Below are 25918 nucleotides of genomic sequence, written 5' to 3' on the forward strand. Positions count from 1 at the left end.
AGTGTGTATGTGTCAGTCCCTACCTCCCGATTTGTCCCTCCCCCCCTGCCTTTCTCCCTTGGTAACCATAAGTTTATTTTCTACGTCTGTGACTCTATTTCTGTTTTGTAAATAGGTTCATTTGCACCGTTTTTTGTTTTTTAGATTCCACTTAGAAGTGATAGCATATATTTGTCTTTCCAGACCAGAGATTTACTCTTAAGTGTTGGTTAAGCCCATATTTGATGGTTCCTTTTCCATATATGTCTGCCTTCTGTGGTTTAACAGACAAATACGTTAAGAGAAAGGAATGATCACCATGAAAAGTCAGCTCTGTAGAATGGCACCAAGAGCTGGGCAGATAGCTGAGAGTGGGTCTTTGCAAACTAGGCAAGAGTCAGAGGGCTGCTGTCTGGGAAGCCCATTCCCTGAAGCAAAAGGCAGGAAAAGCTGGTTGTAAATCGAGGCCGGCCAAGAGGAACTGCAGGTCCTCCCACTGTTAGGCAGAGGAAAAGCAAACAGGCCGCTCACAAGGGAAGAGTCCGCAGCCTCTTCTGCACCAATTTGTGAAGCGTTCCTCTCCTGTCACCCCACTCTCTACTCCCTTCCTCCAGACTCTGCTGCCCACACAAGTCCCAAAGACAGTGCGAATTTTGATTTCGCTGGGGCATTGCATTGGGTGATGTCAAATAAGAGTGCCCATGACAAGATGCAACTGGAAAGAATGTTCCAGAACAGGCTGAGCTGCTTCAGCATTTCCAGAAGGAAGGGGTATGAGGCTTAGTTAGCGTGGTTCCAGCATGCAGAATTGTACTGGACTGGAGTTGAAAACCAGCTGTTTTGTCCTGTTGCTTCAGTGAAAACAGTTGTCAGATCATGCAAGTCTGAATTTGCCACACATTGAGACTGCAAGCTGGGAGTAAGATGTAAGCCAAGGTAGGTAATTACTCGGCCCAAATGATTGCTTCTTCCCTTTCATTTTTCCTTTCATTTTGCCATCTGTGAAAATAATATAGGTCCATTGCTAATCTAATCATTATAATCATTAACTAGAAAATTAGTTTTCCTCTATATTTATGATGTAAAGCCCACTGTAATATTAATTATTATCTGATTGTACCCAGATCCTACAGAACTTTCCAGAAAAATATGACTCCAACTCTAAGGGAAAACAAATACATACAGGAGAAATTCCATTTTGTCATAGTGTTGCAACACTTGTGTTCAAGTAGAGAAAGGACGCCTTCCCTTAAACCTCCCCACCCTAAACTTCACATGTTCAGACTTTTATTTATTTATTTATTTTTGATTTGCCATCTCAGGATCGCTCTTTCCCAGACTAAGTCGTTCATGGAAATAGTCAATAGTTACTACTCTTCTTTTTCAATAGCTGTCAAAATGTTTTCTGATTAAACATTAGATGTGAGAGGAATTAACAGTGTGCAGAAAAGATGAGGTGTGTTATGAATTCTCCTTCCTCAGCTACGTCCTATTTTTTAACGGCCAGCCGCTAAATACCGAAAGATCAGAAAGCCAACAAAGAAGCCCCATGGTGACCCCACTTGAGCTGCATGTTTCGCTCAGGATTAGAGCCCTGGAAAGATGCGTGGAACTTTAGCTGGCACACAGTAGGAGAGAGAAAATTTCAAAAGCTCCCCATCTTTCTCCTTGTGCCTGGACCTCTGCCTGAGTCCAGGCATATTCTAGTTACTTCTGGGAATGCCACCTTCTCCCCTGCAACAGAAAAACAAATCAACCCCAACATTTAGACCAGCGGATGGCTTCCAGGGAAAATATAAATGATCCACCTGCTGAAGCAAGGAGCTGACATGAAGTTGGCTATATTTGCAGATGACTCACGCTGATGACTTCCTTGTGGTTGTCACTGTGCAGCTTCTCATGCCCCTCTAATTGCTGGGCAGACAGCTCAGCGAGACTATGTAGCTTCACTGTCTGTTCCTCTGGGGGACCGCAGGGATCTGTCTCTACCCTGACCCTTGAGCTCTTCCCTTGGTGAAGCTCTGACCTCATTTTCCCGGTAGCCACAATGTTTAACCCACTTCCTCCCTCAAGAAGGCACTGGTGAGTATTTGTTGAGATCAGCTTGAATCCAAGGTAACAGAGGAACATGGTAGTCTGTCCAGTGGTCTTTTAGACACAGGTAGGCAGATTTATTTAGAACTAGTCTACTTTTAGAGTACTGCTGGCAAAGTCTAGCTAATGCTAATGTTCCTGCACTAAGTTGCTTTGTCTAGATTTATAGAACCTCAGATTTATATGCGTTCTTAAAGGTTACCTGGTCATATATATCCTCTGAATACATTTATGTTTTTTTCTCCTGGGCAGCAGTGGTTCTTAACTCTTCAAAAAGGCACGTATTCCATCACCATCTCACAAGGAGAAATCCACTTTTGTCAAATAAAATGTACACTCAGATTTCTAAATGAGTTCTAGATCATGGATGAAAATTCCTTTTCTTTCCTTTTTTTTAAACTTATTAAGGAAAAAAGGAAAAGACATAGGAGTGTAATATAACTATCAAGTATTATATAGTCATCTTTACTGGCATTATTTTTAGAAGTAAAAGTTATTAGAATTATCTCTTTTTAAATTAAATCAATCATAGAATACTAAGTCCATATGGTATAGCATTCTGTGTAGATACCACATATTCACATTTAATGCTAGATCAATAAGCAGGCTTACTGACTATGTACATGCCTCCCTTATTTCTACAGAAAAGGACTATTAAGGACATAGAAGAAAGAGGCACACCCATGAACGTGTAGTAGGAAAGTCAGTTAAAGGAGAAAGAAACGTAAACAGAGAGTAAGGGAAAAACAAAGACCCTAAAAGAAAGAACAAAGTGAGGAAATGGAAAACAAAGACAGAAAAGAAGGAGAGGTAGGAATAGAGCCAGAGGAAATTCTGGAAGAGGTAAGAAGAGAAAAACAGAGAGAGAACCAGGAGGAAATGGAGATGAGGGGCAGAGAGGAGGCAAATGAGCAAAAGGAAAGCTTAGTGTAAGAGAAACTATTGTATAATGCTTAGAAAAGATGGACTTTGGAGTCCTATTGTTTAGGTTTAAACACCAACTATACCTCTTACTAGCTGTGTGACCTTGGCTAAGTTACTTGACTCAGTTTCTCTCGTCTGTTCAATGGGAATAATCGCAGTACCTATTTCCAGAGTCACTATCAAGTGCTGGGACCCAGGGAGCACTATATCTGTGCATTTTTGTTCATTATTGTCTGCTGACCCATCAGCCACTCTGGGACTCAGGTAGCTCCCAAGTGTCACATTCACTGTCAAAACCAAATACTAGGCATTTGTAAATACCTCACTGATTTTTCAAGTTTTGAACACAAAAGATTTTCTCCTAATACCATACATACCTTTTTTTTTTCAAAATCAGATAATTGATCTGTTCAAAACATAATTGTAGTGATTAGATTTCCAGAATAGTCTGGACTTCAAATATTCTTTCCCATTGTGACTATGAGTAAACCATGTCAGACCATATATGCTTACTTTCTCACATATACAAAAGTATTTTTGTTTCAACATCTGGGAGAAGAAATTGCCCAGGCTATGAACAGAGGAGGGTTAACTCATGTGGCAGTGCTCACTTCTGAAAGTCCTCTAAGCCAAGCCTATACTTGGGTGACCCTATCTCCACTGTGAGCCCAGCCCTCCAAATGAAATCAGTTTATGAAATTCTCATTTGTTTTTCATTTCCATGCCCCATTCCTCTGCCTTCCATCCCCTACCAGCCAACTAATGCCTTCTAACCACTTAGCATACTCTACTCTGGCATTTCAGATCAACCTTTGAAATACCAGTTTGGATGCATGATGTCTTAAAGTAAATTGCTCGCTGATACATCAGCTGTGTTAAAAAGCCGTAAAAGTCAAGGTAGGTCTAAAGTCTGGATAAATGCAATGTCTGTCTTGGACAGCTCAGACATTCAGAATTCACACAGTCATAAAACAGACAGAACAAATATCATGGTCTAGCTCTGACAGCTTTCTCCACTGCTGTGACGAGCACAGAGTCATTTACTGGAAAAACTGATATGTTTTTATCATTATCAAAATTGTGCCTTTGGTGGAACTGACTCAGGGTAGAGTACAAAATTAAAACTAATTAAAATGCATAAAAGACAGAATGGCAACAGTAATTAAACCACTTAATCCCTCCCCGACCCCCAGGGTAATCCAACACAAAATTTCATGGGAATCTTCCAGTTGGGAAATCCCAAGGAGTTACTTAAAGTTCACTCTGGCCCTCATATGGTCAGTGTTAGCTCTCCATTGTTTCTCAGCTTCTACACCATTCTCCGCAATTTGTAAAATGTAACAAATAAATATTAACTCTTTGAACTGGGTACTCCTTAAGGATGCTCTCAGACACCTCATCATCCCCTCTTAAACGGGGAGTAAGTGAGCAAAGAGGGGGTGATTTTATCCCTTGCTGCTTCCTTGAAAGCTTCTCTCACTTGCCAGGGAGCTTTTGAACTATCTAGAGATACAGATCTGGGAAAGAAAGGGAGCAGGGGCTAGTATAAAAAAGTAAAATATTAAAGAAATAGACAGGTGTGTTTCAGAGAATTGTGTTTGGGGATAAGGGTGTAGTGAAGAGCAGATACAGGTGAGTCCCACCTGTTTTCAGTGCCCGTCCCTGGTTTTCTGCAGCGGCTGTTCAGCCATAGCTTTTTAATTGTGAAATTAAAATTGTGAAATTTTACAATTAAAATTTAATTGTAAAATGGAAATTGTATTTCAAAATAGTCTATGTATTGTACATGGATGTGTGTATACATGTGTAGATGCATCTATATACATTTTACGTGCACATATAATTATGTATATATATTTTATACACCTGTGTACATAGTACCCAGCTAAAAAATGAAATATAAACATTTGCTGAAATCCCCTGTATCCGTCCCTGCTCTCTGAGCTCATTCTCCTCTGCACACACAGCAAAGAGCCTCATCTGTGTCTGGGTGTTCTGAATAGTCCCACGTATATTATACAGAGAGGATTGTTTTGTATATTTGTATATTTATTTAAACTCCTATGTAGAATTCCATGAGCATTTATTTAGTTTTTTGATTCAAGACCACCTTCTGTTACTGACCCATCATTTTCCAGGATAATATTTCCTGCCACCAAGTAGCTGTAAATGAAATGATTTGTTTTGGAGTTAAGGAAACTAAAGAAAAGCGTATTTCCTACCAGCAGTGCAAAGGTCCGTAAGGGCAAGAATGACACGTTTTTTTCGGCACCATCATATTTCCAGTTCCTAGTACAAGTGCCTGGTGTATAGCTGGCGCTCAGTGAATATCTGTCAGGCGAAGGGATGAACAGATAAGACAGGAAGAAAGGAGTCAGGCTGTTTTCACTGCCTGACGCTGTTCCCGCTGGTGGTGTAGTCTCAGTGCCAAAATCAGCCCTTTATTCCAACAACATATTAATGGCAGGGAGTGATTTCAGTTGAGGAAATCTGCAATGCATTTTGGGGTGTAACCAGAGAAACAATGCAACCATTACAGTTCTCTAAACGCCAGTAAAATGTAGCCACGCAGGGCCTCAGTCCATTACCGTGGCGTTGAAGGGAACTGGAGGAATTGTTAGGCAGGAGGCTAAATTCTCTCGTTTGAATGATTTGATTTCCTTGAAATGCAAGGTCACATGTGGCCAAACTACAAGGTCACATGTGGCCATTCTTTCTACTCATGAAGAAGTCCAGATCAAGACAACTGAAGAGAACCCAAATTTCACGGTTCTTTTCCCTCCAGGCCCGACTCAAGCTCGGAGGCACCGGTGACTGATGATTTTTATGACAAGCTCCACTATTGGCATAATAGCGTCCCTCGGTTAGTTTTAAGGCCCTCTCACTAGTGATATAACGGTTCTGTTGTCGGCAGCGTTGGGTGACATCACGGTCGTAAAACTCAGCAATAGCAAGAAGATGGTCTTGGTGTCGAGGTGGGGATTCTGCCTCAGCCGGCCCCACAGCCATCCTGCGTTCTTTGTTTAAACTTCGTGCTCACGCTGGTCTGGCTGTACCCAGTCATGGGCTCTGATGGACGTGCCAGCCACTCATTCGCCACCGCTGCTTGCAGCTAAGAAACACCACTCGGCCCTGACACTGGGCCACCGGCATTCTCTTTCACTCTGGCCTTCAGGATCAGTAGCTCAGACGTTCACGTCTATGAGGGCCTCTGATGAGTGCTCGAGGCAAGTAGATCGGAAATGTCACCACCAGAAACGTGTCCCTTTCTATAGCAAAGGTATTTCCATCTTCATTCGATTCTTCTCAAAATCTGAATACTCGCAGGAAAGGTTAAGCAGCTGTCTGTGAGCGGGGGCATGTGTGCTGGCATCACACGCCCAGCTCCTTCACTGGATCCCCACCGCCCACTGGACCTACCTCAACCACAGGCCAAGTGTATGAGGCTCACCTCCGCAGCTACTGGGCTCTCAGGCACAGAGCAACGCGCTCCGAGGCCCAGGCAGCCTCCGCAGACGTGGAGAGCAGAGACAGGCACGGGCTAGCTATCCACCCTCTGTGTTGGACCAAGAAAGGAAAATTGTTCACTCACCCACCCGTTTCCCTCAAATGTTATTAAAAGTCAGCAAGAGGAGAAATCAATGGAGCGTAACTGGGCCACTGTAGAGACAGAATGTCACTATAAACATCTGCAGAAAAGAACAAAAATACCAGTCTCCCTAGGCAAGATGCAGACATGAAAATGCCTTTAGCAGGAGGTAAATATACGAAGTCACGTCCTCAGAAAGCGGCAGCTCAGCTTCCAGATATCCTAAAGGAAGGAGGAACTTGGCAGAAGATGCTTTGCTCCTCTCCTGGCCGCACTCAGACCCAGGCGTTTTCAGTGAATCAACTCCACTTTTATTCTGTCTCTTCAGCATCTTGGAAAATTAAAAACAGACAAGACGATCTAGGAATTTTGTTCTCAGAGAAGCTGAAAGTGTTCCTTGAAGGCCCCTGAATTGAGTGCCATTTCTGCACCCAGCTTCCTTCTCCAAAGTTTAGCAGAGCGATGGAGCTGTTCAATTTTCCTGCCCTCAGGGCAGGATTTCCTCCTGATTAACCAGTTAGGGTTCCTAAGTTTACAAAATCTGTTGTTCGGTCTCTACTGAATTCAGGCCGTTCTCCATTTCCTCAATTTAAGCCGACCAAGAACTTTCTTTTCCTCACAGAGGTCTTGTGACTTTTAATTGCTCCGCCAAGGGTCCCCAAAGTCCCTTTAGAGCCATTTCCACCAGCCATCTCCCTGGGTCTCACAGCCTGCTCTGCGTGATGCGTGGACCTAAGCTGATTCTGGCCACCTGAGGGGCCCGTGGGACATCCTTCCAGGCAGCAGCCTCTTTCACCCCATTGTTTAAATCTGTGAATGTTCCAGGGAGAGCTGACGTCACCAGCCCTCACATGTACACACCTACACATGCACATATCATGTAGCTATGCCTGCTGCATATAATACCTACACACACTTCTTCTTGCACACACATATACCCTGCATGCCACCTGCATGGTGGTCAGATAAGTAGAGAAAACCCAAATCAATGTAAAACCGATATTCTGCATCAACTCATCAGAGCCTTAATATACTAAGGTGCATTATAAATCTTTAAAAATAGCGTTTTAGTATCGAGTATTTCACAACTTATTTAAACAGAGTTGTTTTGTTGTGGAGAGAACCTAAAATGGATGAGTGTACCATGGAACACAGTTTGCAAAAAATTCTATTAGAAGAAGAAAGACCACTACACATCTAACACTGGAACGATAGTAATGATTACTTTTAATAATATGAAAAACAAAGATGTTCAAAAGCACTGAGAGATTAGGTCAGGGGTGGACGAATTATGGACCACAAGCCAAATCTGCCCTGTGGCCTGTTTTGATACAGCCCTCCAGCTAAGAATACTTTCTGTTTTTAAAGGGTTGTGAAAATAAAGTAAATTAAAACAAGTCAAAGCAAAATAAAACAAACAAAAAAACAAAGAATATGCAACAAAGACCATACGTGGCTCACAAAGCCCTTTACAGAAAAGTCTGCTGTAGCCATTAGCCATTTGTTATTTAAATTTTAATTCATTAAAATTAAGGGAAATTAAAAATTCAGTTTCTCAGTTACATTAGCTATATTTCAAGTGCTCAATGTCTACATATAGTTAAAAGCTACCATGTTGAAAAATGCAGATAGAGAACATTCTCATTACTGCAGCAAGTTCTATTGCGTTGTACTGGTCTAGATAAACTTTCTGTCAAGGTTTGAGGTAGCACTGTTTGCGCTTATTTCTATTATAAAGTTTCTTTCTTGTTGCTTTGATTAAGGAATTTGACTGAAGTGGTGTGGACAGTATGAGTCATGCAAAAAAGAGTCTTGACTGGTTTCTGACAGATTTCCAGATGAATAATTTTGCCCCTTGTATGTTGTTCTCCTTTAGCTCCTGGAAACTAGATCTGTGGCAGCCCCACCACGCCCCCAGGTCCCGAGACAAGCTAGTAGTTGACAGGAAGATTCTCCCTGGCCAATACTTGCATGGTGTCCAGACTGGAGTTATTTTGGCTTACTTCCTGTCCCCTTCAAGTTCCTGCCAGCCTCCCTCTGTCTCTTTGTTTCTTGAGTTTCCCTTCCTTCCTCCTTCCTTGCTAAAATGTAATTCCTTTCACTTTATGATTCAGACCAATTGTGTTCCTCACCTCATCCTTGGAACTGGGTCTATATTTACATATCTAAAGACTCATACTCGGTTAAACAAAGTGTCATCTACTAAATTACCCTTTAGTAATATGGAAGAATTGGCCAAAGCCTTGAAATCTCCTTTCTTTTCCTTTTTCCCACCAATATCCATAACTGTTGATGGAATAGTATCAACACTTAGTTCCTTACAGATATATGTCATGTCTTCACTCATTAGAAGGTTAAGTGCAGAGTTTTTGTTTAAATGGCCCCCTTGCTCTACTGAGAATGAGTTCTCATCAAGGGCAAGGAGAAGATGCAAAAAAGGAAGGGGGTCAGCACAACAAAATGTCATGGAAATAAAAGAGGATGAAGATTATGCCAGACAGTTCTATGGAGCTTCTGAGAACTTCTTTAATAAGCTATTTTAGTACAGTGTTGGTTGTTGAGAAATGGGTAGGCGTGAGTATAAACTATAATTTTAAGGACTTTAAGGATGAAAGAAGATAAAAGGGCATAATATTCAAGTAAATTTTATTATTTTAAGATAGAACAGACTGGAATATATAGACTCCAGGGGAGAAACCAGTTGTAAGAAGGAGAAAAAAAAATTATTATACTGTGAGAAATCAAATATAAGCTTGTACAATGGGCAGGTGTAGGGTCAGAATTTATACTACGTATGGGGTTCAGTGAACCAGGTCATTCAAATGAAATCCCATCCAAAAACCAAGGAATACTTGAGGATCCTGAAGAAGAAATAGAAAATTGCTCTGTAAGGGCACATCTATAACTCAGGGCCCATAGACAGCAATTCCTTGAATTCACAAAGAACAAAATTAATTCAAATAAAAAACACAGACTAAGATTAATAGTCAGAATAAAAAAATCAAATCACATGAAGGAATAAATAACCACAAGAGAGACTGTGTAGATACAATAAAAGGGAAAATTGGTGCTCTACCATCTAGAAATGACAGAAAAACCTTTATAAGTCTTTATAATATTAATAAAATAGGTCTGTTTAAAACGAATAACAAAAAGGGTAATAGAAGCAATAGAAACCATAAAAAATATAAACGATTCCTAAAAGTGAAATATATAGCCATTGAAACTCAAAATTCATTGAAGAGATTAAATAGATTAAATAAACACAGCTTTTTAAAAAAAGAATTCAAAACTGGAAGATTGATTTAAAAAGCACAGGCAGAATGTAAAATGAAGTGATAAAGATGTGGAATATATGAAAGAGAGGTTAAAAGACACTGAAGTGATTCCTGCTTCCAGCCAAGATGGAATAACAGGAACTAGACTGACTTTCCCAACTGAAAGTTTTTTAAAAAGAACAAAATACAGAAAATCTGAGATACATGAAACAACAGATTTCAACACACTTGACATCAGGCAATGAAGAAAAGTGATTCCTGAAATTATGAAAACAAATGAAGTGAGTTCTTCTTTTGACCCAACTGAGTCCCCGGGTCATGGCACAGGAAAGGGAACCTGGGTGTAGCCTAGTGGAATCCCTTAGTTGCGGAGACAAAGTGACTAGAATATACAGGACAGTACTGAGAGAAGAGGGAAGCACAGAGAGAGGATCTGGGAGATTGTAAAGGGTATGCCCCAAGTACTCAGCTGAGTGCTGATCAACTCATGCATGTAAAGGAAATACCCAAGGCCAGGAAAAGAACACCTGAAAAGAACAGAAGTAACAACAGCCTGACCAGGAAAAATGCCTAATCTAGACTGACTAGCTAATCTCATGATTCATGGCACATTGGATAGAGTGCCTGAAGGATCTTGCATCACTAATGGAAAAAACTAGCCCTGAATGAAGGGCTGCTCTGATCCTGCTTAATAAATCTTAAAAGCAAGACCCAAAAGAATTGAGTTTTCCAGTAAATTGTTCCCCCCACCAAAAAAACCCTCAAGAATATTTATAGAAATATAAAGATAACGTGCATTCAAGATAAAATTCATAATATCTGGAATCCCATAAAAAATTACCAGGCATGGAAAGAAATAGGAAAATCCAGTACTTAATGAGGTGATAAATCAATCAATTGAAACCACAGCAGAACTGGCACAGATGCTAAAATTAGCCCAAAAAAAAAGACATTAAAATAACTGTAATTCATATGTTCAAAAGATAAATGGAGATTAAAAAATTAAAAAAAATTTAAAAAGATAAGTGGAGAAATGGAAGATAGATATATTAAAAAATCAACTTCTAGAGATGAAAATAACAATGAGATGAAAAATACATAAATGGGATTAATGACAACTAGACATTGCAGAATAAAATGATTAGTAAAATTGAGAACATGGTAATGACAACTATTCAAATGCAAATACAGAGGGACTTCCTTGGCGGTCCAGTGGTTAAGACTCGGTGTTTCCACTGCAGGGCACATGGGTTCAGTCCCTGGTAGGGGAACTAAGATCCCACATGCCGCATGGCCAAAAAAAAAAAAAAAAGCTAAAAAGAAAAAAAAGGAAATACTCAAATACAGAGAAAAAGAGAATTTAAAAAATTAACAGGACTTGAGTGAATAGTGGAAGTGGAAAAACTTCAAGCATGTAATTGAAATCCACATAGAAGAGGAGGGAAATGTGAAGGAAAAAACCATTTGGCTGAAATTTTTCAAAAATGATGAAAACTATAAACCCACATTTCCTAGAAGTTCAACAAACCCTAAGCTTAAGAAAAATGTAGAGAACTACACCAAGGCACATCATAATTAACTTGCTCAAAAGCAGTGAAAAAAGAGAAAAATCTTTAAAGCAGCCAGAGAAAAAAATGATAGATTGTATACAAGGAACAAAAAAAGATGACAGCTGATTTCTTGTTAGGAACAATGCAAGCAAGTAGACATAAAAGCTACATTTAAAAAGTACTAAAAGAAAAAGAGCTGCCAACTGAGAACTGTAAAAATAATAGAACAACCAGAAAGAAGATAAGTAAGGAAATAGGAATTTAAACAATACAATAAACCAACTAGATCAAACAGACATATACAGAAAAAACTGCCCAACAAAAATAGCATATACATTCTTCTCAAGGGCACATGGGACATTTTCCAGGATAGATTATTGGGCACATGGGACATTTTCCAGGATAGATTATCTGTTAGGCCACAAGTTAAATCTCAATAGATTTTGAAGGATAAATATCATACATCTTCTCTGACCACAACAGGATAGTTAGAAATCAATAATAGAAGTAAAACTGGAAAATTCACAAATTCGTGAAAATTAAACAATGCGCTCTTAAACAACCAATTGATCAAACAAGAAATCACGAAGAAAATTAGAAATACTTAAAGATAAATTAAAACAAAAACACAACATACCAAGACTTATGGAATAAGTTTATAGCTATAAATGCTTAGTACAAAAAATAAGATCTCAAATCAACAACCTAACTTTACAACTTGAGGACCTAGAAAAAGAAAAACAAAGTAAAGCCAATGCTAGAAGAAGAAAGGAAATAATAAAAATTAGAGCAGAGGTAAATGAAATAGAGAATAGAAAAACAATAGAGAAAATCAATAAAACCAAAAGTTGTTTCTTTGAAAAGATAAAGAAAATTGACAAACCTTTAGCTAGATGGGCTAATAAAAAAAAAGAAAGAATACTCAAATTACTAAAATCAAAAATGAAAATGGGGGCATTGTTACTAATTTTTCAGAAATAAAAAGGATTGTAAGAGAGTATTATGAACAATTATACACTAACAAATTGGATAACCTAGGTGAAGTGAAAAAAATCCTAGAAACATAAGCCTACCAAGATAAGATCATAAGAAATAGAAAATCTGAATAGACCTATGGCCAGTAAGGGATTGAATCAGTAATCAAAAATCTTCTGACAAAGAAAAGCTCTGGACCTGATGGCCTCACTGGTGAATTCTACCAATATTTCTCAAACTTTTCCAAAAAACTGAAGAGGAGGGAGCACTTACTAACTTGTTCTATGAGACCAGCATTACCCTGGTTCCAAAGCTAGACAAAGACACTACAAGAAAAGAAAACTACAGAACAATATCCCTTATAAGCATTGATGCAAAAAAATTTACATGGTCTACTAATAGACCATATTTAGCACCTCACCGCAGTGTGTCCAGACCTTGGCTGAGGCCACAATCGAGCCAGCAGCAACTTTATTCAGACAGTGCGGCTAAATGGTTAAAAAAAAAAAAAAAGTAACCGTATGGTTTGGTCACTGAATGTGAATCTTGTATTGATTTTCATAACTGGCCTTAACTTGAGGCATTAGTTCAGAGTGATAAAGCACACAGGCTTTTGATTCAGAGAGATGTGGGTTCAAACCTCAACTTTCTAATTTACTAACTGAGTGATCTTGGCAACTTGCTTATCACCACTTTACTTCTACTTCCTCATATGAGAAATGGGGGTGATTATAGTACTATCACCCAGCTCTGCAGGAATTTAAAATTTTCTAACATACGTAAAACACTTGAACAAACAGAAGACTATATTCCCCACACTGTACATTTCATACCTGTGATTCATTTATTTTGCAACTGGAAGTTTGTATCTCTTAATTTCTCTCATCTATTTCTCTCCTCCCCCTATACTGCCCCCGACCCCAGGCAACCACCTGTTTGTTTTCTGCATCTATGATTCTCTTTCTGTTTTGTTATGTTTGTTCATTTGTTTTATTTTTTAGATTCCACATATAAGTGAAATCATATAGTATTTGTCTTTCTCTGACTTACTTCACTTAACATTATACCCTCTAGGCCCATCTGTGTTGTCAGAAATGGCAAGATTTCATTCTTTTTTATGGCTGAGTAATATTCCATTGTGTATATATACCACATCTTCTTTATCCATTCATCTGTTAATGGACATTTATGTTGCTTCTGTATCTTGGCTATTGTAAGTAATGCTGCAATGAACATAAGGGTGTGTTTTCATTTTCTTCAGATAAATACCCAGGACTGGAATTGCTGGATCATACAGTATTGCTATTTTTAATTTTTTGAGGAATCCATAATGTTTTCTATAATTACTAATTATGTAATATCTTTGTATCTTGGTATGGTGACATAGCATAACTAGAATTATCATGGTGATCATTTTGAAATGTATAGAAATATCAAATCACTATGTTGTGTAACAGGAATTAACATAGTATTATAGGTCAATTATACTTCGAAAACAAGGAAAAAACAAACAAACTCATAGAAAAATAGATCAGATTTGTGGTTACCAGAGGTGAAGGGTGAGGGGAGGGGGAATTGGATGAAGGCAGTCAAAAGGTACAAACTTCCAGTTATAAGATAAATAAGTACTAGGCATGTAACGTACAACAGGATAAATATAATGAACACTGCTGTATGTTATATATGAAAGTTGTGAAGTGAGAAAATCCTAAGAGTTATTGGAAAAAATATTTTTTCTATTTCTTTAATTTTGTATCTATAGGAGATGATGTCTGTTCACTAAACTTACTGTGGTAATCATTTCATAATGTATGTAAGTCAAACCATTATGCTGTACACCTTAAACTTAACCATGCTTTATGGCAATCATATCTCAAGAAAACTGGACGAAAAAAAAAGTCACATTTGAGATCCTGAATTATCCAAATTAGCCATTGGTGATGATTCAAATCATTTCCCAGCTTCCCCCCTCATACTGAACTGAGTAGACCCAAAATTACCTGAGAATTAAAAGCAGTGATATACAAAAGTTTTTTGTCTTCCATGGTGGGTAACTATGAACCTTTCAGAACTTCTGCTCCCAAAAGTGACAGGAAATTATAGCTTTGGCTAGAAAAAAAAAAAAAAAAAAAGAGTGATAGTATTACCATTTGACAAATCCTTTCCTCCACTGTGTTCCCATTTCTCCAATCAAGGGAAGCCTCTTTTTTTTTTTATTTCACCTCCTAGAATTTTCCTTCTGCTCACTTTTTTTTACCTTTAATCATTTTCCTTCTCATTTCTGTTCTACCCATTAAATGTTCTTCTCCTGTCCTTTAGGAAATGAAACAGCACTATTTCAAAAGATAAAATTTATAGCCTCTGACTCTCTTATATTCACCCTTCTCCCACATCTAAAGACTTGGGATCAAAGATTTTGCAGGACAAACTCAGAAGAAAGAGAAAGCATTTGGGGGTCCAAAGAAAATTCTATCTTCAGCCCATCCCACTGATACAGAGCCAAGATCCAGAGTTTCCCTGTTCTCACCACCTGGCATTCAGACCATCGGTGATTCCTAAAGCTGGGGGCACTCTGGAGACCCCAGCTGGGCCAGCACTGGCCCCCTGACTTCAAAATGAGGCAATGTGTCTTCCTTGATGTTATTTTTCAGTATCTTCTATTATCTCTTCTTTTTCCCCTTGCTGAAATACAGTTTGAAGACACCCAGCTGCATTTGGAGTGGCAGTGAGGGCTGTTCACTAATTTGGTCCCGGCACATCTTTTCTCAAGCTCACCATTTAGCACTGAAATTACTGTGGTCTGACTACCATGAGAATCCTACCACCAGAACTCTGCTTGTCAGCAAAGAGGGGAACAGTTCAGCATAAAACCATAGATACTTTTTCTCTTGAGGGAAGTCAAGACCATCTCTCTCATCTAATTCATTTCTCTTCACCCCCAAGTGGGGAGTGGATAATCAAGTTTGGTCAAGTTCAAAGACCTGTCATCAAGCCATGTTTCTAGCGGTGGAGCTAACACAGCAGTTTCTGAGCACGTGTGAGTGTGTGCTTTCTCTTTCAGACACAAAAGCTCAGCCGCACTTCTCTGAGGGCTGTCCCTGCTGTACCCAGGACCCGACCCAGGAACAGAGGCCTAAGAGGGCTCCACCCAGAGGCTGCTTTAGGTTTCCACTTGGGGCTACCTCATCTGATCTGAATTGTGGCAGGGACAGAAAGGAAGCATTCACAGACCTCCCTGTTTCCAGTACCACAGGCCAATGACTGGAGAGAATTATAAGTGGCCGTATATCAGGCAGGATTCCATCAGAGAAACAAAAACCTTGCTAGGCAAAGCCATCGTATAATTTATCACTGAGTCTGGAACACTTGGAGAGAAAAGGGAGGTATTATTATTAATTAATTGGGAAAAACAGGTGTAAATGAGACTGTCCCAGGTAAATCAGATGTCTGAGCACCGTAACTATAGACATGTCAAGTGGGGAGGGCTTTTGGACAGGGGATGACAGCTTTACTTCCACAAGAAGCACTGGTGGAGCAAGGTCGGGGATAGAACTCCTGGAACCAGCCCCAAAGCTGCAGTGAATCTTAGGAATTGCTGGTGGTTGTCGAGATCCACCTCCGGCCTTGCAACTACCTGCAGCTACTGCGTCTCCTCCAGAATGATGGCTTCTTCCAGCTTGCCTTCCAGATCTTACACGAGAGGCAGTCGCTGGCAGACTAAGCCAGACCTTGCAAAGAGGCCATGGAAGGGCCAGGCAGAGGTGCCAGACCTGAGCCAGCACTGACAGAGATGTGAAATTTCTAACGGGATATCATGAGTAAGGGCAAAAGAGTCCATCTGGAGGGGTAAGGGGGATGCAGGAGAAGGATGGAGAACTTTAAGCCATTGCAGGTTGACTCTGAGGTTCTGAGGAGAAGCAGAAATAGAGGGCAAGAGAAAGAAGAGAGATTAAGGCAGCTAACACACTGGGAGGGACTTGAGGGAGACAGAGGTGTGAAGAAGAATTTTAGGATACTGTGCACGTGTGGAAGTAATTCAACCTTTTGCTACGTCTTCCAGAATTTCAGCAAAGGCTTGCATTACTTTTCAAGAGTTTTTGAATCAGTGTTTTTTGAATGGGATGCAATGCCCAGCCATCCCTCAGCTCACACAGATTTAAGTACAGGAGGGTGACATGTCGTGCAGGCCAGTTTTGTAGAGTTCCACACTATGGTTTGGGACCAAAGTCCCAGCTAAAGAACAAAGTTTCTCTTTGTGCCACTTGCTGGTCATTTTCCTGTATCTGTAGTTTCCCTCAGGGACACAGGGATGGACATCTCTGGTATGGGGCACGATTGGAGTAATACTTGGTGCATGGACAGAACCCATATACTTGCACTAAACATGATCTTAAATTATATCAAGCCAGTTACACCAGTTGGGAAGGAAAACCCCACGTGAGACAAAAAGAGTTCAATAAACAAATGAAAAACTGAAGAATTTAGAAAAATACAGGGAAGGAAAAAATAGTGATGTTTCTTCCTAATACTTAAACTGTTGTCATTAACTATGGATTAATTTCTTTAATGTTTGCCTTACTCATGAGGGTATAATCTCCATGAGTCAACACGATGTGTATCTTTTCTCACTTTTGTACCCCAGTTACCTAACAAGGTGTTGAGACTGGCCAGGATGTGCCTGTGATAGCTACTGGTTAAACAATTATTCAAGACGCAGAGCCTGCTAATTTCTTCCCAGTATCAATTTTCCACATTCCAGCATGGACCTGCATGGAAGCTGATATTTCCCAGCTTTTTTTTTCCCCTGATTTTTGCTTGTAGGTGTGGCCAGTTACTAAGTTCCTTTCAGAATGTGAATTAACTTGTCCAGCTCTTTGGCCCTATGCTAGTTGGCTCTCCAACAACCTCCCAAAAGACATGTTGGTTAAGACATGTTTATGGGAAAGAGCTTCTGTGGAATGGGTCTGATTCAGTTTAATCCCCTGGTCCTCAGAAATGTGAACACTCACCTGAGCTTTGGTGGCATCTTATGATATGCCTGACAGGAAGGAAGGGAATTCCTGGAAAGAGGGATCACAGTCACACCTAAAGGAGAACACTGGTAAGTCCTTCTCTGCTATATGGAGAGAGAGAACAATCTAGATCCCAACTTCCTTCTGAGAAAGGAAATCGGGGACTAAAACAATTAGAAAATTGGATTACAAATGTTTCAGTATGTCTTTATGTGAACCCGATTTTTTTTCTCCTCCATAAAACCATTAATATGAAAAAGGATACATGAGCCTACCTTCAGAGGCAGGGATGAGAAGATGTGCCTGCGGACTGTTCCACTCCAGAGCCAATCTGGGGACCCCTACCCATGGGATAGTGTAGGAGCAACTGCCATCAAGTCAAGAGACTTGGGTCAGAACACAGGGTCTGCTTTGAAGCAGAAGGAACAGCGTGCAGGTGATCTGGACCTGACTATAGAAAGGCCTGTATCTGATCCCCCTACGAAGCTGTTTTGATCTAGCAGAGCAGTGGGAGGAATGCTAGCAGAATCAATGCTCTATCAAACATGTAAATATTGGCTCCTCAATTTTAGATTTCTCTGATACAAGTTGATTTTTCATTCCTTAACTGGTTTCTTACCATGCAGTTCCAAAACAGCTTTCTGAAGATTGCATGTGTAGACTGACATGTTCCTCCTAGCTCCTTGTTAAATCCTCTAGCATTACCATATGATTCTACTCCATAAAAAATGTTTCACATTAGGACAAAACATATAGCATAATTCTACATGATGCAAAAGTCGATCTAAGTGAATGCCAATTACTCCAATGCCATGCTGTAGATAACCACTGAGCAGTGCTTGGGTCTTCATTAGCTTCTTGTTAAGTTAGAGGCCTGCTATTTGGTCTCAAATGTTTTTGTCATTTGCCACTTGGAAATATATTTTTTTAACTGCTTCTGGAAGTAATATCAACTAGCTATTCTCAAAATTGCCCCTAACACAACTCAAATTCTGGGTAAATTACCATGAACATATTTTAAAATCAATTGTGGAACTAGCAAGAAATTAAGGGAAATCCCCAGCCCCCAAAGAAAAAAGTTGTGCACTGAAAAACAGAGCAGCAAGCAGTAAATGAATATAAAAATGAAGACTGCCCTGGGCTAAATACTGATATGAAGAACGTAGCATTTAGGGGATTAACATTTGCATGCCACAAATATATTAAGCTATAGGATTCTACAAGATCAGGAAGCTAAATCTGAGTCTTCTCCATTAAGGTAGGACAATCTTAAAAGATGAAAAAGAATTCAATGCCAGTCAAAAAAGAGTGTGGTAGATATTACTAGTACTCACAAATACTTCTAGCTCTCTTCCCCTTGCTGGACCAAGCTTTCAGCCCTCTTACAGATGGGTGAAAACAGCTTTGGCAGCAGTCTAGGAGTGAAAGGGACATGTGTCACTTCATGTAGAAGTCTTGGTGCTTATCTCCTCCAAGCTATTTTCCACCGCTGTGGTAAATCCTGATGCATTATATTAAGCTGGAAAAGCCACAGAATTGAAGTGGTATGTGTTCTAAACCACTGCATGGAAGACAACTCCCCTGAAGAGCTTTTTGGATCCACATCAGACTTTGCGCAAGAAATTAACTCTTTTAGTCTAACTCATTGAGAGTGTGGTATAAATCACTTAGAGCTGTTTGTTACCCAGCATTACAGAGCCTATTCTGACTGATACAAAGTTGCCTCCAAGAAAACATGTCTTTTTTCTCCTCTTGCAAATGGGATAAGATAATAATGATTATCACTAAGAATTTGCAATCTTAAGCCTGCTTTCCTGCAGATCTAGAGTTCAAGAGCATACTACCTGCATTCAGGGAGATCCAAGCCCAAAAACTTTAATTAAAATGGTAACAGGTTATTAATATAAAACAACATCTTTTCTGAAGAAAATTATCACCAGTGCTTCTAGAGCTCCTGCTCAACCAAATATGAGCTTACAGTAATATATTTCCATACATTCAAGGAAATAGTCCTCCATAAGAAAAGTAAGCAGATGAAGAACAAAGATCAGAGCCCCTCAAAGACTACTAATATTAAAATGATAAAAATTTAGAATATAAAGTCAGTATGTATGAAATATTTCAAAAGAAATACAGATTATAAAACATTACTAAGAAACACAAAACTAACAAAATGGTCAGGCAGATTTGTTGAAAATCTTTTAGAAACAGATACAGTTATTTTATTAAAGGAAGATATCATCAATGGATTAAACAACTGAAATGATCGTAAACTGGAAGGTAGAACTGAATAAATTTACCTGGTAGGCAGCAGAGAGATAAGGAGATGGAAAATATTAAAAAGAAGAGTAAGACATGGAAGATAGCAAGTTAAGAGTTATTCTTTGTAGAATCTTACCCAACTAAGAGAAAGAACCTAAAGAGACTGACTTCCAGGGAACTGGCAAACTGGCACTATACATGATGCTCTGTTGCTTATATTTGGTTGTTTATTTGATAAATTACATCATTAAAAGATAAACACCCCATTACAATTAGGAAAGTTTTCAAATTCCTTGCCACAATCAGCAGGGATTTATTTATTTTGGCCCCCTTCTACCTCTACAGTTTCATTTGCTGCCACTCTAACAAAATTCATTTATTTTCCAAACACATTGACTTTCTTTTATATCCTCAAATGCTCCAAATATTTCCCTACCTCAGTGCTTTTTCTGCTGTTTCTCCGGCCCAGAAACCTTAGTGATACAGATTCAGGAAAAATGTGTCCCTGGAAAGTATAAAAGGGCTCCTCAGAAAAAAGGTCAAATGCAGGCAGTGAGGACACTGACCCTCAATGTTTAACCATCATGTTCCATCCAATTTAATGAGTTTGAGAGCTACGTGAGTCCTGGGTTTCTGGACAAGGGCAAACTGGAGCCAAGTGGAAGGTAGCATCTCATGCCATGTTTCCTAGGAGATTCCCGGAAACCTGAGAATAGGAGGGTTTAATATAGAAAAGCAAATCCCAATAGGGAAATAGAGTCCAACACTTTGTCTCCTTGGATATTTGTTTCCTGTTTAGCTGCAAAGCTCAAGATGCAATCTCCAAAGTCACCTGGATGGCCAACCTTCTGCCAATGCACTGTGGGCTGTACTGCACAATAGCCCCAGCCATGGCTGGGTCAGAGGCTTCCTGGAGAAGCGTTGTAGTAATTAGGATGGAAAAGTTAAACAAAATAAAACTTGCATATAGCGTTAACCATGTGACCATGAATGGGGTGAGAATGGGAAGTTTATAAAAGGAATTGAGCATGTACTAAGTGTCAATACATCTTAAGTGATTTACACATTAGTTATTTATTCATCACAAGTAAGTTTTAAGGTAAATTATGGCTGCATTTTTTCATATGGAATGATTTAATCATGGAGATTAAGTAACTTTGTTAAGGTCAGGAAGTAGCAGATGTGAGATTTGAACACAAGTCTACCAGACTCTAAATCTGATGCTCTGTACACTCTATCAAGCTGTTTCCTATCATATCTCAGGGAGGGGGGGGAAAGAGATTTATACCTTCTGTCTCTTTCAGATTATCAGTCCTAGCAATGGCACTGCTAATATCAATGCTATATTTCTCAGCCTTTTCCATGTGGGAGGAAACACTCCTGAAACCATTCATCATGTCTTGACCTTGCACATTTGCTTTTAGACCTTCCAGCTACTGTTCTTCAAAGGAATATGAAGAATACTGACTTCTTCAAAAGTTGGAGTAACATCCATAATATCTTTATGACTTCTCTTCAAGTTATGAGGTTCTATTCTTGGTGCTGGCAAAGGCTGGATGAAGGTTGGCTGCCCCAAATTCAGGATGCTGGAGTACTCACTCAGCAATAGAAGATGTTAAGGACAGATGTGTTCATTTTCAATTGCTGTGTTATGTACTATCACAAACTTAGCAACTTAAAGCAACACACACTTATTACCTCACAGTTTCTGTGAGTCACAGTTCCAGATGGCTTAGCTGAGTCTTCCTCTGGATCTCATCAGGTTGCAATCAGAATGTTACCTGAGCTGTGTTCTCATCTGGAGACCCTACTGGGGAAGAATCTTCTTCCAAGCTCACTCAAGTTATTGGCAGAATTCACTTCTTTGCAGTTGTAAGACTGGGGGCCTCTGCTTCTTACTGGCTGTTGTTTGGAGGCTGCCTGCAGGTTCCTACTACATGGGCCTGCCCAGCATGGTGCTTGCTTCATCAAGCCAGCAATGGAAGTCTCTAAACTTTCATTTACCTTTCCTCTTACTCAATACATAAAGGAGCAACTGCTTTTGCTTAGCACTAGGTGTTTGATGTGTAGTTCTTGCTCCCAAGAATTTACATAGGAGATTGGACACAGAAATATGTAAAAGTTACATACCGAGTTAATAAGGAAAATATTCTGGAATAAGTGATAATGGTTGTACGACTTTGTGAATATGCTAAAACCCTCTGAATTGTACACCTTAAAAGGATGAATTTTATGTTACATGAATTGTATTCACCAACTATCAAAAATGCTCAAACTATTCAAAACGTGTACATGAAAATAAAAACAATTCAGTTATGCAAGGATTTAGAAAATGTACCTTTCATGCACCCATTATTTAAAAAGCTACTAGGGGGGACCTTCAAGATGACAGAGGAGTAAGACGTGGAGATCACCTTCTTCCCCACAGATACATCAAAAATACATCTACATGTGGAACAACCCCTACAGAACACCTACTGAACGCTGGCAGACCTCAGACTTCCCAGAAGGCAAGAACTCCCCATGTACCTGGGTAGAGCAAAAGAAAAAAGAAAAAGACAGAGACAAAAGAATAGGGACAGGACCTGCACCTCTGGGAGGGAGCTGTGAAGGAGGAAAGGTTTCCACACACTAGGAAGCCCCTTCACTAGTGGAGACGGGGGGGTGGGTGGAAGGGAAGCTTCGGAGCCACCAAGGAGAGCACAGCAACACGGGTGCAGAGGGGAAAGTGGAGAGAGTCCCGCACAGAGGATTGGTGCTAACCAGCACTCACCAGCCCGAGAGGCTCGTCTGCTCACCCACCGGGGCGGGTGGGGGCTGGGAGCTGAGGCTCGGGCTTCAGAGGTCAGATCCCAGGGAGAGGACTGGGGTTGGCTGTGTGAACAGAGCCTGAAGGGGGCTAGTGTGCCACAGCTAGCCAGGAGGGAGTCCAGGAGAAAATCTGGACCCGCCTAAGAGGCAAGAGACCATTGTTTCAGGGTGCGCAAGGAGAGGGGATTCAGAGCAACACCTAAAAGAGCTTCAGAGATGGGCACGAGCCGCAGCTATCAGCGCAGACCCCAGAGACAGGCATGAGATGCTAAGGCTGCTGCTACAGCCACAAAGAAGCCTGTGTGCAAGCACAGGTCACTATCCACACCACCCCTCCTGGGAGCCTGCGAAGCCCGCCACTGCCAGGGTCCCGTGATCCAGGAACAACTTTCCCGGGAGAACACAAGGTGTGTCTCGGGCTGCTGCAATGTCACACCAGCCTCTGCCCCTGCAGGCTTGCCCTGCATTCCAATTATAACTACCATACCCCTCCCTCCCCCTGGCCTGAATGAGCAAGAGCTCCCTAATCAGCCGCTGCTTTAATCCCCTCCTGTCTGGGCGGGGAACAAACACCTGAGGGCGACCTACACGCAGAGGCAGGGCCAAAACCAAAGCTGAACCTCAGGAGCTGTGTGAACAAAGACGAGAAAGGGAAATTTCTCCATGCAGCCTCAGGAGCAGTGGATTAAATCAAAAATCAACTTAATGTACCCTGCATCTGAGGAATACCTGAATAGAAAACGAATCATCCCAAAATTGTGGCAGTGGACTTTGGGAGCAACTGTAGACTTGGTGTTTGCTGTCTGCGACTGATTTGTTTTTGATTTTTACATTTATCTTAGTTTAGTGTTCAGCGCTTGTTATCATGGTGGATTTGTTTAATTGTTTGGTTGCTCTCTTCTTTTTTAAAAAAATTATTATTATTTTTATTTTTTTATTTTAATACCTTATTTTTTTTCTTTATTATTATTTATTTTTTCTCTTTTTCTCCCTTTTCTTTTGAGCTGTGTGGCTGACAGGGTCTTTGTGCTCCGGCCTGCTGTCACTCCTGAACCTCTGAGGTGGGAGAGCTGAGTTCAAGACGTTGGACAACAAGAGACCTCCCGGCCCCAAGTAATATCAATCGGCAAGAGCTCTCCCAGAGATCTGCGTCTCAATGCTAAGACCCAGCTTCACGCAACAGCCAGCAAACTCCAGTGCTGTACGCCCCATGCCAAACAACTAGCAAGACAGGAACACAGTCCCATTCATTAGCAGAGAGACTGCCTAAAATCATACTAAGTTCACAGACACCCCATAACACACCACTGGACGTGGCCCTGCCCACCAGAAAGACAAGATCCAGCCCCACCCATCAGAACACAGGCACCAGTCCCCTCCACCAGGAAGCCTACACAAGCTACCGAACCAACCTCACCCACTGGGGGCAGACACCAAAAACAACAGGAACTACAAACCTGCAGCCTGTGAAAACGAGATCCCAAACACAGTAAGTTAAAAAAATGAGAAGACAGAGAAATATGCAGCAGATGAAGGAGCAAGGTAAAACCCACCAGACCAAACAAATGAAGAGGAAATAGGTAGCCTACCTGAAAAAGAATTCAGAGTAATGATAGTAAAGATGATCCACAATCTTGGAAATAGGATGCAGAAAATACAAGAAACGTTTAAAAGAAACTAGAAGAACTAAAGAGCAAACAAACAATAATGAACAACACAATAAATGAAATTAAAAATTCTCTAGAAGGAAGCAATAGCAGAATAACTGAGGCAGAAGAACGGATAAGTGACCTGGAAGATAAAATAGTGGAAATAACTACTGTAGAGCCGAATAAAGAAAAAAGAAGGAAAAGAATTGAGGACTGTCTCACAGACCTCTGGGACAATATTAAATGCACTAACATTAGAATAATAGGAGTCCCAGAAGAAGAAGAGAAAAAGAAAGGGTCTGAGAAAATATTTAAAGGGATTATAGTTGAAAACTTCCCTAACATGGGAAAGGAAATAGTCAATCAAGTCCCGGAAGAGCAGAGAGTCCCATATAGGATAAATCCAAGGAGAAACACGCCAAGATACATATTAATCAAACTATCAAAAATTGAATACAAAGAAAAAATATTAAAAGCAGCAAGGGAAAAGCAACAAATATCATATAAGGGAATCCCAATAAGGTTAACAGCTGATCTTTCAGCAGAAACTCTGCAAGCCAGAGGGAGTGGCAGGACATATTTAAAGTGATGAAAGGGAAAAACCTACAACCAAGATTACTATACCCAGCAAGGATCTCATTCAGATTTGATGGAGAAATTAAAACCTTTACAGACAAGCAAAAGATAAGAGAATACAGCAGCACCAAACCAGCTTTACAACAAATGTTAAGGGTCCTTCTCTAGGCAGGAAACAAAAGAGAAGGAAAAGACCTACAAAAACAAACACAAAACAATTAAGAAAATGGTAGTAGAAACATACATACTGATAATTACCTTAAATGATAATGGATTAAATGCTCCAACCAAAAGACCAAAGACTATTACAAGAGACAAAGAAGGACGCTACATAACGATCAAGGGACCAATCCAAGAAGAAGATATAACAATTGTAGATACTTATGCACCCAACATAGGAGCACCTCAATACATAAGGCAAATGCTAAGAGCCATAAAAGGGGAAATCGACAGTAACACAATCATAGGAGGGAACTTTAACACCCCACTTTCACCAATGGACAGATCATCCAAAGTGAAAATAAATACGGAAACATAAGCTTTAAATGACATATTGAACAATATGGACTTAATTGATATTTATAGGTCATTCCATGCAAAAACAACAGAATACACTTTCTTCTCAAGTGCTCATGGAACACTCTGCAGGACAGACCACATCTTGGTTCAGAAATCAAGCCTTGGTAAATTTAAGAAAATGTTAATCGTATCAAGTTCTTTTCCGACCACGACGCTATGAGAGGAGATATCAATTTCAGGAAAAAAAATGTAAAAAATACAAACACATGGAGGATAAAAAATATGCTACTAAACAACCAAGAGATCACTGAAGAAATCAAAGAGCAAATCAAAGAATACCTAGAAACAAATGACAATGAAAACATGGTGATCCAAAACCTATGGGATGCAGCAAAAGCAGTTCTAAGAGGGAAGTTTATAGCAATACAATCCTACCTCAAGAAACATCTTAAACAAACAACCTAACTTTACACCTAAAGCTATTAGAGAAAGAAGAACAAAAAAATACCCCAAAGATAGCAGAAGGAAAGAAATAATAAAAATCAGATCAGAAATAAATGAAAAAGAAATGAAGGAAATGATAGCAAAGATCAATAAAATGAAAAGCTGGTTCTTTGAGAAGATAAACAAAATTTATAAACCATTAGCCAGACTCATCAGGAAAAAAAGGGAGAAGACTCAAATCAACAGAATTAGATAT

At 39.9% G+C, this 25918-nt stretch overlaps 1 protein-coding gene across 19 annotated transcripts in view; it reads right to left on the minus strand.

The window, feature by feature from the left end:
- Window positions 1–25918, minus strand: part of C5H7orf25 (chromosome 5 C7orf25 homolog) — a 214973-nt gene that overhangs the window by 15918 nt on the left and 173137 nt on the right. For 5 of the 19 annotated variants that reach the window (XR_003679967.2, XR_008617484.1, XR_008617483.1 and 2 more), the window contains one exon: window positions 14390–14498. The exons of 8 other annotated variants lie outside the window; for them this stretch is intronic. The gene's annotated coding sequence lies outside the window, so the exon portion shown is untranslated. Of the gene's footprint in view, window positions 1–9355; window positions 9448–14389; window positions 14499–17398; window positions 17475–18735; window positions 18817–25918 lie in introns of those variants that run through there. 6 more of the 19 variants (XR_008617481.1, XR_008617477.1, XR_003679964.2 and 3 more) reach the window with 5 other exon arrangements.

Source organism: Physeter macrocephalus, chromosome 5 (assembly GCF_002837175.3).
Source record: "Physeter macrocephalus isolate SW-GA chromosome 5, ASM283717v5, whole genome shotgun sequence".
Taxonomy (NCBI): domain Eukaryota; kingdom Metazoa; phylum Chordata; class Mammalia; order Artiodactyla; family Physeteridae; genus Physeter; species Physeter macrocephalus.